Below are 15,847 nucleotides of genomic sequence, written 5' to 3'. Positions count from 1 at the left end.
CTCAATGGGTAAAAAAGGAGGGAAAGAAATTTATAACAGATTTTGTAATTATTTTTATGGATATGCTCTCACATATAGTTGTCAGCGAATCCTTTGACAGTCAATTGAAAATAATTGGTAGAATGCAAGGCTTTCTTATTCCCAAAGAAGTACTTTGGTCCCTGAGAACCCAGAAGAACAAAGGACTAAATCCCATCTTAGCAGTAGGATTATTTTCAAAAAGACTGGTGCCTGGATTTCTTATTGTGTGCCTTCTCTCTTCAATCTCATTTTAAACACAAGGACACAATGTTCTTGTACTACGTTCTTATCTTTTCACACACTACTTTTTCCAAATCTACTTTGCATTATAAAGCAACTTAGAAGTAAAAGATTCCATACTGTGGAAAAGATGAAATAATACATCTGACATCACTGTAATGATTGATGGTGAAGATAATACTGTCAAAGAAGCATGTGAAGAGTTTGAATGAGAATGGAAAGAACAACGTTTATAAATGAATCTTTTATTTTCCAGAGCCATATTGTTCAATATGGTGACCATTAGCCACATGAGCCAACTTAAAGTAAAATTAATTAAAAGTTTAATCTCTCAGTTGACTAGTCACATATCAATTTCCAATAGTTACAGTGGCTAGTAGTTACCACGTTGTAGTAGACACCGAACAATTCTATCATTGCAGAAAGTTATACTTGATGACATTGTACCAGAGTACACAATTTAAAATATCAGGGCAATTAAAATAGTTAATGCTATAAATAGATATTTGATATTTCATTTTTGCCTTTATTTTAAGTTGATCAAAAACATTTGGGGATAAAATGGGGAATTATCTTACATTTGAGGTTATATTATATTGTTGCAAGAAACAACACTGACAGAGGATAAGACACTCAGACAACTGAATTAGTAGAGGAAGAAGACTTTATTAGTAGATGGTGAAGCATGTGGGGTTAGTAGTACTGAAGTACGAGGTCCCAGAAGTTAGTTTTCTTATATCTTATATACCTTTGACAGTGTGGATACAAGAGGCATGTGATTTCTTTGAGGTCCTATGTGCACCTCATGACTCAAGGTGGGGTGGGGAGTTTTGGTGGGGCAGCAATGGGGAAAGGGGTTTTTGGACCCCTGGTCCTATCTATTTACAGATCCTGTTTCTCTTGTGAGTATTGTAAGAATCTCCAGGAGATCAGTTAGAGATCTATAAGATGTGTCTAATCTTTAACAGACTGAACCAGCCATTTCTGCCAGCCCCTCCTGCATTCTTCTGGTTTCTCTCCTCTCAATATTTGAGCACAGCTAGTAATATATTTAAATTATATTTTAACCATGTTTATTAAATTAAATTTAATGTCTTAAAAGCTCAGACAGTTTGTTAATGTTGGCACATAGTTGATGTTGACATCAAATGTTGAAAGGCAAATATTAAAGTTACTGATTTTCAGGCAGTGAATATAGGATTTCATATTTAATGAAAGTTTTACAACTTTCATAATCCCTGATTTCATTTTATCATGACATTTACTACCATAAACTTCTGTTTTACAAAAGAGCCCAGGGGCACCAAATAACATGTTATATGAAAATGTAATATAGAACAGTAATACTTGTATTTAAGAAAAATAAGACTATATTGCTTTTAAAATATTTTTTTTCTTGTATCTGATAAGCAATCCTTGTGGGATTAGTGTCCTCCCTTGCCAGTTGATAGAGCACAGCATCAATAATTGAGTCTTAATGAAATTTGTAAAAAATATATAAGATGGGTCTCTAAATTTAAAAATACAAACATACCTACTGTTCAAATCAGAAATCCAGGAGGTTTATTATTGTGAATAAATTTCTTCAGTTATGTGAATTTCCTGAAGAAAAATTAGCAAAAGCGTTTTGTTGGCATTACATATTGCATTAATATTGGTGTGAAGTAGTGGAATGGTTACCTTGTCAGGGTTCTCACTGACTCCCTCTGCACCTGGAACCCTTCACTTCAGTCCTCTCCCCTATTTTCTCAACTTTGGAAGGACAACATTTTCCCAGTAAAAGTTTTCAGAGATGAAGACTTGTCAGTGTAGAAGTCCTGTGAACCTCTCCCCAGGGTGCTGCTCAGAGGTGCCGATGGGAAGCTGAGAATCAAGTAACAGATCAAGAAAGGTAGTTTGGGCACCAGGAAGGTGTTCTGAAGGAGGAGTACCCCTAGATCAAGTTTTAAGTAAGCCCCAACCATTTTACTGTGCTCACGTTGGAACTCTACCTAAAACAATCACCTAACACAATCATTTCCCTGCCCTTGTGGTGTTAACTGTCAAGCCAAGGAGAGAGACAGTTTAATCATCACACAAACACATTTAAGAGATTTTTTTTTCCAGCCCTGGCCGGTTGGCTCAGTGGTAGAGCTTTGGCCCAGTGTGTGGAAGTCTTGGGTTTGATTCCCAACCAGGGTACACAGTAGTGCCCATCTGCTTCTCCACCTTTCTCCCTCTCCTTTCTATCTCTCTCTCTTCCCCTCCCGCAGCCAAGGCTCCATTGGAGAAAAGTTGGCCTGGGTGCTGAGGATGGCTCCATGACCTCCGCCTCAGGAGCTAAAATGGCTCAGGTTGCATCAGAGCAACGCCCCAGATGGGCTGAGCATTGCCCCCTGGTGGGCATGCTGGGTAGATCCCAGTTGGGCACATGCAGGCGTCTGTCTGTCTGCCTCTCCCCCCCCACCTCCCTGCTTCTTACTTCAGAAAAATACAAAAAAAAGAGATTTTTTCCCCCAATGACTTCTGTGTATCAGCCACTTCTAGATGCTGAGATATAGCAATAAACAAGGTAGAAAGGATTCTTGCTTCAGCAGACATGTTCTGGTGAGGGGAAACCAACAGATCCATGCACATGACCAAACAAAGAAATGAACAGACTGTAAACCTTGGAGAAAGGTGATGACTGATCTGTAGACTGAAGAGAGGATGTCACAGAGGGTTTTGACTTGGTCTGAGGGTTCAGGGGACTCTCCAATGAGGAAGTAATATTTGAGCAGCACTTGGAATGCTAACTATGGCTCAGCTGGATGAGGAAGAGGAAGTGAATCTTCAGAGAGATTTACAGAGAAACAACATCTTGGGAAGAGTGTACATCATGGGAAAATCCTCTAAAGATGGTTCATAGACGGAGATACGAGAAATCCAGTGTTGCAGGATAAGATAAAGACATAAGAAGGGGGACCAAAATGACACAAAAGAGATAAGGAGGGAACAGATCTCATGGTATCAGGAAGGCCACATGAAGGAGTTTGGATTTTGATTTTATTTTATGTGCATTGAAGGTCTCAAGATATCAGTGGGGCATAGAATGAAATGGAGCATGAGTAGATGTGGGAAGATGAGTTAGGAGGCTTTGTGACATCACATTAAAAAAAAGCATTCTAATCCACAGGGAAGAGAGAAACTAAATCCTAGCCTCAGTGTATCTGAAAGGTAAACATCACACACACACACACACACACACACACACACACACACACACACACACACATGAGCCAGATAAACCAGTCAGCAAAGCCCAGGAGAAAACTAACAGGAGAAGGCTTTGGAGCCATTTTGGAAGCAGAAGTGATGCTGAAAAGACAGGACTGGCAGAGGCCATGGTGTGTGTAAATGTCTGTTTGCTATTTTCCTCCTTTTATGCATAGCTGTTTCTTCTGCGTCCTTCTTTTTTCTTCCTTCCTTTTCAGCATCTCCTGCTGGGTAGATGTGTTTACTTCTTGGACTTTTTTTTTTTTTAACAGATTTTAATTTATTGTCTTTACAGAGATTCTAGTGTTGCCCCGAGTGCATCCCCCCTCCCCCATGTTCCCCCCACATCTTCCCTGCCCCCCTCCCCATAGTGCCCTCCCCACTTCCCTTCAGGTTTATCCCATCCTATCATCCCCTTTCCTTCTGGCCTTGGACCTCTTTTTAATTTACCACACCTTGCTCAGTAATATCAACTATATGCAAATGATCTCCAAATTTATGTCTTTGAGTTCTGCCATTCAATTAACTGAAATGTCCCACAGATTGCTTCTGGGAAATCTTTGGTGAGGGCCCCACAGACAATTCAAATTTAGTATTTTCAAAGCCCAAGTTCATTATTCATCACTGTTCTTCACCAGCTACTTCTCTGTAGTCCCTGTCTTAATTAATAACCTCAGCATCCACACAGTCACTCCGGCCAGAAATATCGCAGTTTCTTCAGCTGCTTTCCAGTTCCTACCTCACATGCAGGCGTGCACATCCCGGGTTCAAGTCAGGCTTACTCTTTGAAACGCACTCAGTTCCATCTTACAGTGGCTCCCATTTTGATGCGTCCTTTCGAAGTCTTGCCTGGAGGATCACAATGAGTTTCTATTTTACTCATCTTTATCTTTGCCAACTCTGACCCATTCTCCTTTCCACTGGATATGTTCTTTTTCCCCCCTAAAATATTTATCTGATATTGATTAATGTCATGACTTTGTGCACGATGTAAAGTCTAAACTGTGGCCTCCTGCTCCCTTTCCAATCTTTCAGGCCCTCTGACCCTGAGCCAGACAAGCCTGTCTTCCTTCTCTAAATGTGTTATGCAGTGTCAGTCCCCATAACTATCTGGTTAGTTCCAGTAAACTCATTAAAGCAGAATTAATCCTCCTCTGCTTGACCCTCTCCTGGCACATGCTCTTACTGTGTAACACTTAGGAGTTGTTTAACAATAGTGTTGCCATTTTGGCTACAGGAACAGGCACTAATTGAAGGCAGAGTCCATGTGAGCTCTTCAGCCTTTTACCCTAAGGTGTCTCCTGCAAAAATTTATTACAGCAGTTAGCACATGGAGCGTGTATAGTGAATGTGCTTTATTGAGTTGATTGTTGCTTTCTGTTTACCTAAAATATTCCTCTTCGAGCCCCAGCTCTCACTTCCTCTGTAGGGAATGACACTTCAAAATATGTTTGTATATGCATAGAAAATAACCCAAACAATATACAAAGAAATTGTTGACTGTGGTTACGTAAATCGAAAGAGGAAGGTTGGGTGGAGGGTGCAGAAGAAAACAGTTTTCACTCTGTCTTCTCTGTACAGTGTAAGCAAATGAAACTCCTCAGCCAAACACAGACCAAGCCATGCTTATTTAAAGACTTGGATATACTTCACCAACCTAATATTGATTCAGAGTATATTTCAGGAGTGGAGAATAATGCAATATATATATTTTTAATCTAAAATTTCATCATGTCATATTCTAGAAGAATAGCTGACAGGAGAAGAGTTTAAAGTTTCTTCTTGAATGTTTACATAAAAATATTATTCCAGACTTTAAAACAAAAAAAATAAAATTTAATCCATACAGCTTAACAATTGCTATCATTTTTAAATATTTGGAATCATGGTGTTTTGGGGTTTTTTTTTGTAATTACGTTATGATTTGAACAACTACTGTTTGTTTCTTTTTCCTTTACAGCTCTTCCAAACACTGAGAGGAAAGTGATGTAGGCAGTGTATTTGTCCCCAGATACCTTGCGTCCTTTATATCATGATTTAAAAAAAATACAGTTATTTGGAAATACATATAATTGATTTCTTCATAGTTTAAAATGTATGAACAGTAGGACTGTGAAAGGGGGGATACACACAATGACCCATACTTAGCCCGAGTGAAAGTGCTGGCTTTGGATGGACCTTAAGACATCATTGGCCACTTCAGTGATATAATCTGCCTTCGTCCTTGTACCATAGTATAATTGAAGATGTAGGAAATAGAAATTATTCTTTTTATTTATTGTGCATTTTGAAGAACATGTCATTCAATCTCTTGATATCTTACTATTTTACCAACGTTGATTGTGAGATATCAAAGATTCCAAGAGCAGCTTGATCTCCTCTTAAGTTGACATTAACCTCTTGAGAGCAAACACAGGAAGAAAGAAGCGTGCGATTTAGGACTTGCCACTAAAGCTTTAGTCTTTTCGCTAGACATATGATGTGAAGACTAACTAAGCAGATGTCATTTCTTTCTCCAGGAGACTATTATTTTTGAAACATAAAGAACATCAAAATTCTAGAATTTTTGCAAAGGTCTGATTTCTTTGGTATCCTAATTCAAGCAAAATTCAGAATCTTGAAAGAAAATTGTTTTATTTATCTCTAAACTGGGAAAAATATACTCTAAGTTCATTCTATCTTGTTATTATTTATTGTACTGTACTTTTCATGTTTTTACATTTTTGCATTTGAGCACAGAATCTGTTTTTATAAGTACCCTTTGAACTGAAATTTTCTGTGCTAAACAAGAATCAGTGTAAGTTTCATATGATTACATTATACTGGATGTCAACAGCATTTGTTTTGGTAATGTGTTTTTTACATATGACTTAAACCATATGCATCAAAATGTTTATCACTGTACACTATGAAGTAAAGGTCACTTTGTTTATTTGGAATTAAGCCAATAATAGTAACCAAAGATTTAATGTACTAGGAAAATGTGTACTTTTTCTTCACAGTGATTATCCCTTATGTTGACATGTCACGTACAAGCTTGATCTCATGACAAAACTGTGACTTAATTGGCTAATTTGTATTTGCTTTTCTTCTCTTGCTGAAAAGTATTAATCCTATAATTTCTGTTATTTGTTTCCTTTTTAAAAAGAAAATATGGTATAATTTACATACAGTCACCACAATGAAGATAATGAACATATTCATCTCATTTTTCAAAAGATTTTATTTACTCATTTTAGAGAGGAGAAAGATAGAGGAAGAGAGAGGAGGGGGAGAGCAGGAAGCATCAACTCCCATATGTGCTTTGATCAGGGAAGACCAGGGTTTCGAACTGGCAACCTCAGCACTCCAGATGGGCGCTTTATCCAATGAGCCAGTACAAGTCAGGCTCATTTCCTGTTTTTGAAGTGAAAAAATGTAACATTTTATATACTGGTTTTTTTTCAGTTTTATCGAGAAATAATTAATACACTTTATTGTACAAGTTTAAGTAATATGTGGTTTGATTTACATATGTTGTGAAGTAATTATCCCAATAAGTTCAGCTAACATCAATCATTTCATATAGATACAATATAAAGACAAGAATTTCCCCCTGTGATGAAAACTTATAGTCTACTTTCTTAACAACTTTCCTCTATATCACACAGCAGTGTTTATAAAAGTCATCATGTTGTGTACATTATATCCCTAGTACCTATTTACCTATTCTTTTAATTTTTATTTTAATTTGTACCTTTTGATCACCTGCCTTCATTTCTTGCCACCCTCTGCTTCTGGGAACCACATTTGATCTTTTTATATGAGGTGTTTTTTTGGGTTTTTTTTTTTAGAGTCCATATATAAGTGAGACCACACAGTATTTGTCTTTTTCTGTTGGACTTATTTCCCTTAGCATAACGTCTTCAAGGTGCATCCAAGCTGTTGCAAATGAAGATTCCCTCATTATTTTACTGCTGAATACTATTTCTATATGTGACCTAGCAATTCCATTTCTAGAAATCTAAGCAAAGAAAATGAAAACACTAATTCAAAAAGATATCTGCTCCCATATAGTCAAGACATGGGAACAACCTAAATATTCACCAGTGGCTGAATGGATATATATGTCCATTCATCCATATATATAGTCTTAATCCATATATATATACATATATATATTCTTTATCTGTTCGTGTGTGTGTGTGTGTGTGTGTGTATGCACACATGCGATTTGGCTGTATGGGGCAATGATTTTTTTATTGAATTCATTGAGGAGACATTGGTTAATAAAATTATATAATTTTCAGGTACGCAATTCTATAGCACACCATCTGTCCACTGCATTGTGTGCTCACCACCCCAAGTCTAGTCTCCTTCTAGCACCATTTATCTCCTCTTCACCCTCTTTTTTTTTCTGAAGTTGGAAATGGGGAGGCAGTCAGACAGACTCCTGAATGCGCCCGACCAGGATCCACCCAGCACACCCACCAGGGGGCGATGCTCTGCCCATCCGAGGTGTTGCTCTGTTGCAACCAGAGCCATTCTAGTGCCTGAGGCAGAGGTCATAGAGCCATCCCCAGCACCTGGGCCAACTTTGCTCCAATGGAGCCTTGGCTGCGGGAGGGGAAGAGAGAGACAGAGAGGAAGGAGAGGGGGAGGGGTGGAGAAGCAGATGGGTGCTTCTCCTGTGTGCCCTGGCCAGGAATCGAACCCAGGACTCCTGCACGCCAGGCCGATGCTCTACCATTAAGCCAACTAGCCAGGGCTTCTCTTCACCTTTTTCTACCTTCACCATCCCCTTTTTCCTCTTGTAACCACCATATTGTTGTCTGTGTCTGAGTCTGTTTGTTTTTTTCTTTGCTTGCAGATATGCTTTTGAATTAGTGCTTTTATTTCCTTTGGATATAGTCCCAGAAATAAAACTGCTACATCATACGATACTTCTATTTTTAATATTTTGCAGAATCTCCATACAATTTTCCATGGTGGCTGCACCAATTTACAATCCCACCAATAGTGCACCTGGTCATTCTAATAGGTGTAAGGTGATTTGCTGAAGAAGAAGCCAGTTTTTGCAGAGTGAGAAGAGAAGGTGTGAAGATGGAGAACCAGAGGTGAGGGGCTTTTGCAAGCTTCACTGAGACTGATGGGGCCTTTGATTCTAGGAGAAACTGGAGGAGATTCTCCTGGTTGTGGAACCAGAGAATGTGTCAGGGGCTTTGGGAGCCCTTAGTGAAAAGGAAGTATTTTCCCTGTGTGTTTGCTCATCGGCCAGTGCGAGACTTTAATGAAGGAATGGCCCACCATTTTTTGGCTCCACTGTTTCTTTACTGACTGCCCAAATCTAATGAGAACCTGAATGTGAATGGCCATGGCCGCGACAGCCACAACTGCTGACCATACAAGTGATTGATCATATGTTGCTTTAACTGTCATAAGCAGGTGGTGTGAAGAAAATTATCATGGTAAATTTAATTCAAGGTAACTTGCCACCCTGTCTTCCCTAACCCCACAATCACAATCATCTGTACCTCAGATCTGTCTGTTTTCTAAAGATACAGGCAGCTATTTTACTTAATGATATCTATTGGGCAGATAAAATATATTATGCTCACTTTGTTAAAGATGATGCTGCCCACATGGATGCCCAGGTGATTGCTTGGAATGGGCGTGATTGTGTTAATATGTGTTAATATGTGTTGGGGGAGGGCTTTTGCTCTAAAAGGTTTTAAAAGGAAAAGAGAGCACGTTGTTCTGGGAGACGAAGGATTATGTTCTAGGAGGAGAGCCGAGAAGAGATCAGATAAAGGCCACGTGGAGGGGAGGAAAAGCAAGATGGCAGAGTGCTGAATGAGAAGCCAGTTTGTGCAGAGAGAAGGGGATGGGGGACAGAGGTGAATAAGACTGGTAAGGTTAGAAATCTTTGATTCTAGGAAACTCGGATAAGTCAGTGGCTTTGGGAACCCTGAATGGAAAGGGAAGTGTTTTTCCACTGAGTGTATTTCTTGCCCGCTGGGTGCAAGCTAGGATTAAAGCTAATGGCCGACCAGTTTTTGGCTCTGTTGTTTCATTATCATCTGTCCGAATCTAATGCGAACCTGCATGGGCCAGGCAACTGTGATGGTGGCCGTGGCTACTGGCTTTACAGTATCTTCATGTGGTGTACCACTTGCATACCCGTAGTCAGCAAAATCAAAAGAGTAAAGAAAACATAAACTTGATTACACTGAGAACCTAATAATATGTGTCTTCTGTTCCTATCACATTGTTTTCCTTATGCGGAAACACAATGTAAGAACTAAAAGGTGTAGTTGTTTTGGCTACCTGTCTTTTAAAATTTTCCCTTAATTGCATGGGAAAAGAGCTAGATGGACAAAGGGGTACAACTACTTTTATAGAAAATTCTACTTATAGGTAATTATTTTATCAAATTGGAAATACTAATGAATTCCAAACATATTATTTTATATCACAGTGTCAGGAGGATGTAATGAGACCTTCACTGAGTCTAGAAAGACTTACATCTTAGTAATTTTTTACTGTCTATATGGCCATGGGCAAGTTACAGTTTTTTTTGTTTTTGTGTTTTGTTTTTGCAACATTTCAGCTACTTCGTTGTAAAAATATGTGGATGAACTGAATCAGTGTCAACACTTTTTTTTATGTAAGGGATAGATAATATAATTTTGGCTGTGTGGTCCTATGGCCCCAAGTATGCTTATTCAACTTTGTCATTGTAGTGTGAAGGAAGCCATAGACAGTATGTAAATGAATGAGGAAATGAGAATGAGACTGGCTCTTTTATAATAAAATTTGCTTTACAAAAGCAGAAAGTGGGCAGTAGTTTGCTTATCTCTGAACTAGATAGATGACTTCTAAAATTTTGTTCAGTTATAAATGCTGATTGTTGCATTACGAATATGTTTACTCTTCACATATTGGAGGTTGTCATCGAATTATATTACTGAAAAAGTCTCCCAAAAGTGAGTTTTTTATTTAATCCAGGCAAGATTATATTTAAATCACTATTGCAGACAGCTATTCAATTACTTGATCTAGTAAAAAGAAAAATCTTCCTTTGCAATTTTTTTTAAAGTCACTGTATAACAGGTAATATATGTGGGGCTAGTGTAAAATTTGGGGAATATCTTTAATGGTTTCAATGGAATATCTTGTCATTTTTTTAAAAAATTGACTTTACACATGGTAGAAGATAGAAGGATGATATATCTCTTTTTCATTATTTTTATAGCGCCAAACTTTAGAAAATCTTTCTTTCTCTTAATAGATCCAAACATGATAAAATTTTTCTTCCATACAAAGAAATGTCATAAATTTTATTTTTAGATGTGGAATATAAATTTAATAGGTTAAGAATCATAGCTCTTCTGTCAGCCCCTCAAGCTTCAAACTCTGTTTATCTTTTTATTTAAGCTATTTTATGAGCTTTAAAATCTTGTGCCCAAGACAATGTAATAATAAGAGATTTCATGTAGGAAGAACTATTGGCATAATCTAATCTTAAAATAACATTTTTGACCAGTATTGCTTTATAGTGTATAAATTCATTGATGTAAGCAATCTTCATCCAAAATAGATAGAAAAAAATGCTATTCAATTATATGAATATTATAGCAACTAAAGATAGTATTAAATTTTACTTTTCCATTTTCTGCCTCAATATGCAAATCATTATTTAGCTATCTTTTGGAAATGAATTCATTTCCATAATTTATATTTAGTATTTATGATCTATTTTTGTTCTCATAATAATTGAGAAAATGTACACATAGAGACATGTTAAAACTCAAAAAAAGACAAATCCTCCTCCAGATTAGTTTAAATTTACTCCAAGGCTTACAATTATTTGCATGAGCCATATAGAAAGAATGTGATAAAAAATATTATTCAAAGTCATTTCTGTTTTTCATCTTTAAAATCTTCTTTTAAATGTTCTTTTTCTATTAAAGTCCAACTCAAAATCACTAGCTTTCATTACCTAATCTTATGAAGTTTTGCTCAAGTTAACAGTAAATTCTATAAGAGCTGGAAAGATGTTTATTCCATATACCCTGATATTGTGAGCAGCCAGCAAAGTTGGAGTTCAGATAGGTGCTCCATAAAGCAAACTGGCTTAGCTTAATAAAGCATTGTCTTCAGAACCATCCTCATCATTAACCTGCTTCTTATGCCATATTTTGTGCCAGCCACTTAGATTATTTGCAATAATACTACAAAACTACAATGTTTTATTCCTTCCAACTTTCAACTTTGTTAAGATCATTAAAATCGGCAGTAATGTAAGTATCAGAGCCAGAATTTGAACTAGGGAGTCAAGCAACTCACTATACAATGTTGAACATGTAACTGACAGCACATTGTAAACCCAAAGATATCAAAATTAGCTTCATGGAAAAATACTTTTAAATTAATCATTCAATTTATAATTTCATGGTAGCCATCTTCTATAATTGATAAAGTTTACTCTATAAAAAATTTTCTTTTCTCCCCAACCCTTCACCTTCTTTATCCTTCATTTATTAAAAGGAGTATCCTTTCCCCACTGCCTTTTTTGTTATAAATCCAAATATTCTAGACTGACCAGACAGTGGTGCAGGGATTGGGGCATCAGACTGAGATGCAGAGGACCCAGATTCAAAACCCCAAGCTCATTGTGAGCTTGAGCACAGGCTCACCAGCTTGAGCCCAAAGGTCTCTGGCTTGAAGCCCAAGGATGCTAGCTTGAGCCCAAGTCCCTGGCTTGAAGACCAAGGTCACTGGCTTGAGCAAGTGTAGCTGTAGCCCCATGGTCAAGGCACATATGAGAAAGCAGTCAATGAACAACTAAGGTGTCGCAACAAAGAATTGATGGATGCTTCTCATCTCTCTCCATTATTATCTGTCCCTATCTATCCTCCTCTCTGTCTCTCTCTCTCTCACACACACACACACAAAAAAATCCAAATATTCTATTCTGTATTGTTGGTCTCTTTAGCCATCAGCCTATACCACAAAATACTAATTACTGTAGCTTTATACTGGAAATCTTCCAGGTATATATTTTGGTTCCCTTGACTATATTTGACCTTTTGCATTTTCATATAAATTCTAGAATTTGCTTGTTAAAACACACACACACACACACACACACACACACACACACACTACTAAGCCGTATTTGGGATTGGGATTGTGTGGAATTTACAAGTCAGTTTGGTGAAAAGTGACTGGCAAAAGATTTAACAGGCCTTTGACAAAAGAGAATATTCAAATGACCAGTAATTGTATTACTCATCAGAGAAATTCAAATCAAAACCACAGTGAGATTTTACTACACATTCACCAGAATGTCTAAAATGACAAAGACAGGCTATATATAAGTGTTGGTAAGATAGTTGAACAACTTGAATTCTCAGAAAATATTACTTAGAAAAACCAGTTAGCAATATCTACTTTTAAAGGCCATATGTAGATACCAAACCCACCAAATTCACATCCAAAATATACTCAACAGAAAATAGATTCACCCAGTATGTGAATGTATGTAGGCGTTCATATATCTTCATACATGTGAATGTTCACTGCAGCACTGTATACAATAGGTTAAAGTGAAAACGACTGATATGACTCTGACCTTTCTGTACCTTCTGTTCTTCATCTGTAAAAACAAAAATCATACTAGTGCATTATTATTATCATTATCAGGGTGGCTTTGAGGATTAAACAAGTTAATATGTATGTATCACTTAGAATAGTGCCTGGTATATAATAATTGATATATAAATATCTATTACGATGAAACTCACAGCAACAAAAAAGATTTTAATGTCTTAGTGTATTAAGTTTTTTTCTGTGGCTGGAGCACATCTTACTTTTGTTCAGAACTATTTGGGGAATACCACCAGAGAAGAAAAATCCCTGTTTGTACTGCTTGTCCTATCATCAATCAAAGAACACTCATTAATTGTCTCTCCACTGCGCCAGGCATCATCATTATCAAGTCAGACAACAGCATTTATTACCTGTTCCATGTGTGCAGGTGCAGAAAGGAGTGTTTATTAAATGTCCATTTTCTCATCTTGTCAGGTTCTTTCCAAAGCTAGTCAAGAAGCATAGTCCCTTTTCTAAAATAAAACCATGATTTACACTTGTTAAGAATGAAGTTACTGTGGCTTTGAATAGCACCCTGCAGTGTGAATTCCAGCTCATAATTGATGACAGACATATTCTTTCTATTAGCACTTAGAATGATGCTTCTATAGATCAGTTAGCAGCATTATACTGTCCAGGTGTAATGCACTTGAGACTATAATATTGATCAGCTCAGTTAGTCTTCCATTCTCTGCAAACAGAAGTGTCCACAGTCAAGGACCTTCTTATTATTATCTGGCATCCTACTTCATCATTTTAAGGACGATCAGTTAGAATTGATACAGTGCTGGCCACGGTGCCGACAGACGTGGAATGAGGCACAGCGGGGCAGAGGAGATTTCTGAAAGGCTCTTCATAAGTTGTTCTGAATCTCAGTGTTTATTTCAGGGGCATTCATCAAGGCGTTTATTTCAAGGGCACTCCACGAAGGTGGAGACCATGGCTGGAGTCAACATTGTTCTCTGTGACTTTGACACTGAAATCATTCATCGTAGATCATTACTAACATTGCAGTAAGTAGGATCTTGATGACGTTTCTGGATATAAAAACCTTTGATTTCAGTTTAGGTCTAGTAGATAAACTAAAAGGATTCTTTCTACTTACCTTATTTTGTGAGCACAATATGAAAGCGGTGAGAGAGGTGACTCCTTCCTTACTGATAAGGAGACATATATCTTTTGCTGAGATTCTTTCTTTCAAATCAAGATATCATTTACTTTCTTATTTTTTAATTTTTAAAATATGTTGATTCTTTATAACCAGATTTGAATATAAATACCTTTGGAGATTAATTTTATCTTTCATAATTGATATGTAAACTAGTTCATTTGACCTAAAACTAAAATATTTGATTAAAATTACAGAAGAAATAGTAATGGCTTCATTCAAGTACCTCTTCCTAGGTATAATTCTCTGCAAAAAAAAAAAAAAAATCCCTCCATGTGTTCTAATTTGTGTGTTAAAAGCTTCTCTGAAAAAAAAAAAAAGCTTCTCTGAATAGAGAGTATGTTTTCAAAATATCCAATAACTCTATTCATTTACCTTTTTCTTTATTCTTCAAATCTTTAATGTTCACCTAGTGTGTAACAGGTTCTGTTGTAGGGACTAGGAGTAGAATGGTGAGAAAGACATAGCAGGCCCCTCGATCATAAAGTTTATGTGATAATGAGGGGAGAGAGGCATGGACAAGACAGTCCTGCTTGTGGGTAATACTGTGAATATATTTTCTATAGCATCACCAAGGAGGAACACTTGAGGCTCAAATAATAAGGATGCAGCTATGACTAGGTCTGGAGGAAGAGTTAGTGTCAATGTTAGGGAGTCCTTCATTCAAGAAATATTTGTTAAATGTCACAATTAGGGGAGCAAACTAGGATGACTTTATCTTGGACTTCCAGAAATGTACAGGTTGATAAAAAAAATTTCCCCAGATACTTGGTGTTCCCCTGCAACCCCCAGCATGCCAAGAGACTCAAGAGTTCTGCGAATTCATGCTCTTTCTATACGTAAGTTCTTTGTCACAGATGATAACTTCTAATAAGAAAAACAAGGTCCTTTTGGAACTTGTGTCTTATTGCTCAAACATGGCATTATCCATTTGTTTTTTTAACAAGAATTAATTTAATAACATTTATTGAGCCCAAGTGCATGTGCTTTAAGGATAAATGTGCAAGTAAGATATCCCAGCCCTTGGCCCTGGCCAGTTGGCTCAGTGGTAGAGCGTCAGCCTGGAGTGCAGAAGTCCCGGGTTCGATTCCCGGCCAGGGCGCACAGGAGAAGCACCCATCTGCCTCTCCACCCCTCCCCCTCTCCTTCCTCTCTGTCTCTCTCTTCCCTTCCCGCAGCGAGGCTCCATTGGAGCAAAGATGGCCTGGGCGCTGGGGATGGCTCCTTGGCCTCTGCCCCAGGCACTAGAGTGGCTCTGGTTGCAACAAAGAGACCCCCGGAGGGGCAGAGCATCGCCCCCTGGTGGGCAGAGCATTGCCCCCTGGTGGGCGTGCCAGGTGGATCCCGGTCGGGCGCATGCGGGAGTCTGTCTGACTGTCTCTCCCCATTTCCAGCTTCAAAAAAAAAATGTACATATCCCTATGTATATACATGTACCTTTGAAACAAAATTTAACAATTCCTCAGATCCTCTTGCATTAGTGAGAATGTAAATTTTATAGATAACTGGTACTGGAGAGGAGCACCTCTGAATAATCTTCATCCGTCATGT

At 37.7% G+C, this 15,847-nt stretch overlaps 1 non-coding gene across 1 annotated transcript; it reads left to right on the top strand.

Annotated features, from left to right (window-relative positions):
* The first annotated feature begins 15,322 nt into the window (after positions 1-15,322).
* Positions 15,323-15,398, top strand: TRNAS-GGA (transfer RNA serine (anticodon GGA)). Its single transcript has one exon. It is a non-coding gene; the product is annotated as a tRNA-Ser (tRNA).
* Positions 15,399-15,847: the final 449 nt, after the last annotated feature.

This window comes from Saccopteryx bilineata, chromosome 6 (assembly GCF_036850765.1).
Source record: "Saccopteryx bilineata isolate mSacBil1 chromosome 6, mSacBil1_pri_phased_curated, whole genome shotgun sequence".
NCBI lineage: Eukaryota > Metazoa > Chordata > Mammalia > Chiroptera > Emballonuridae > Saccopteryx > Saccopteryx bilineata.
This window is presented reverse-complemented; position numbering and strand designations above follow the sequence as displayed.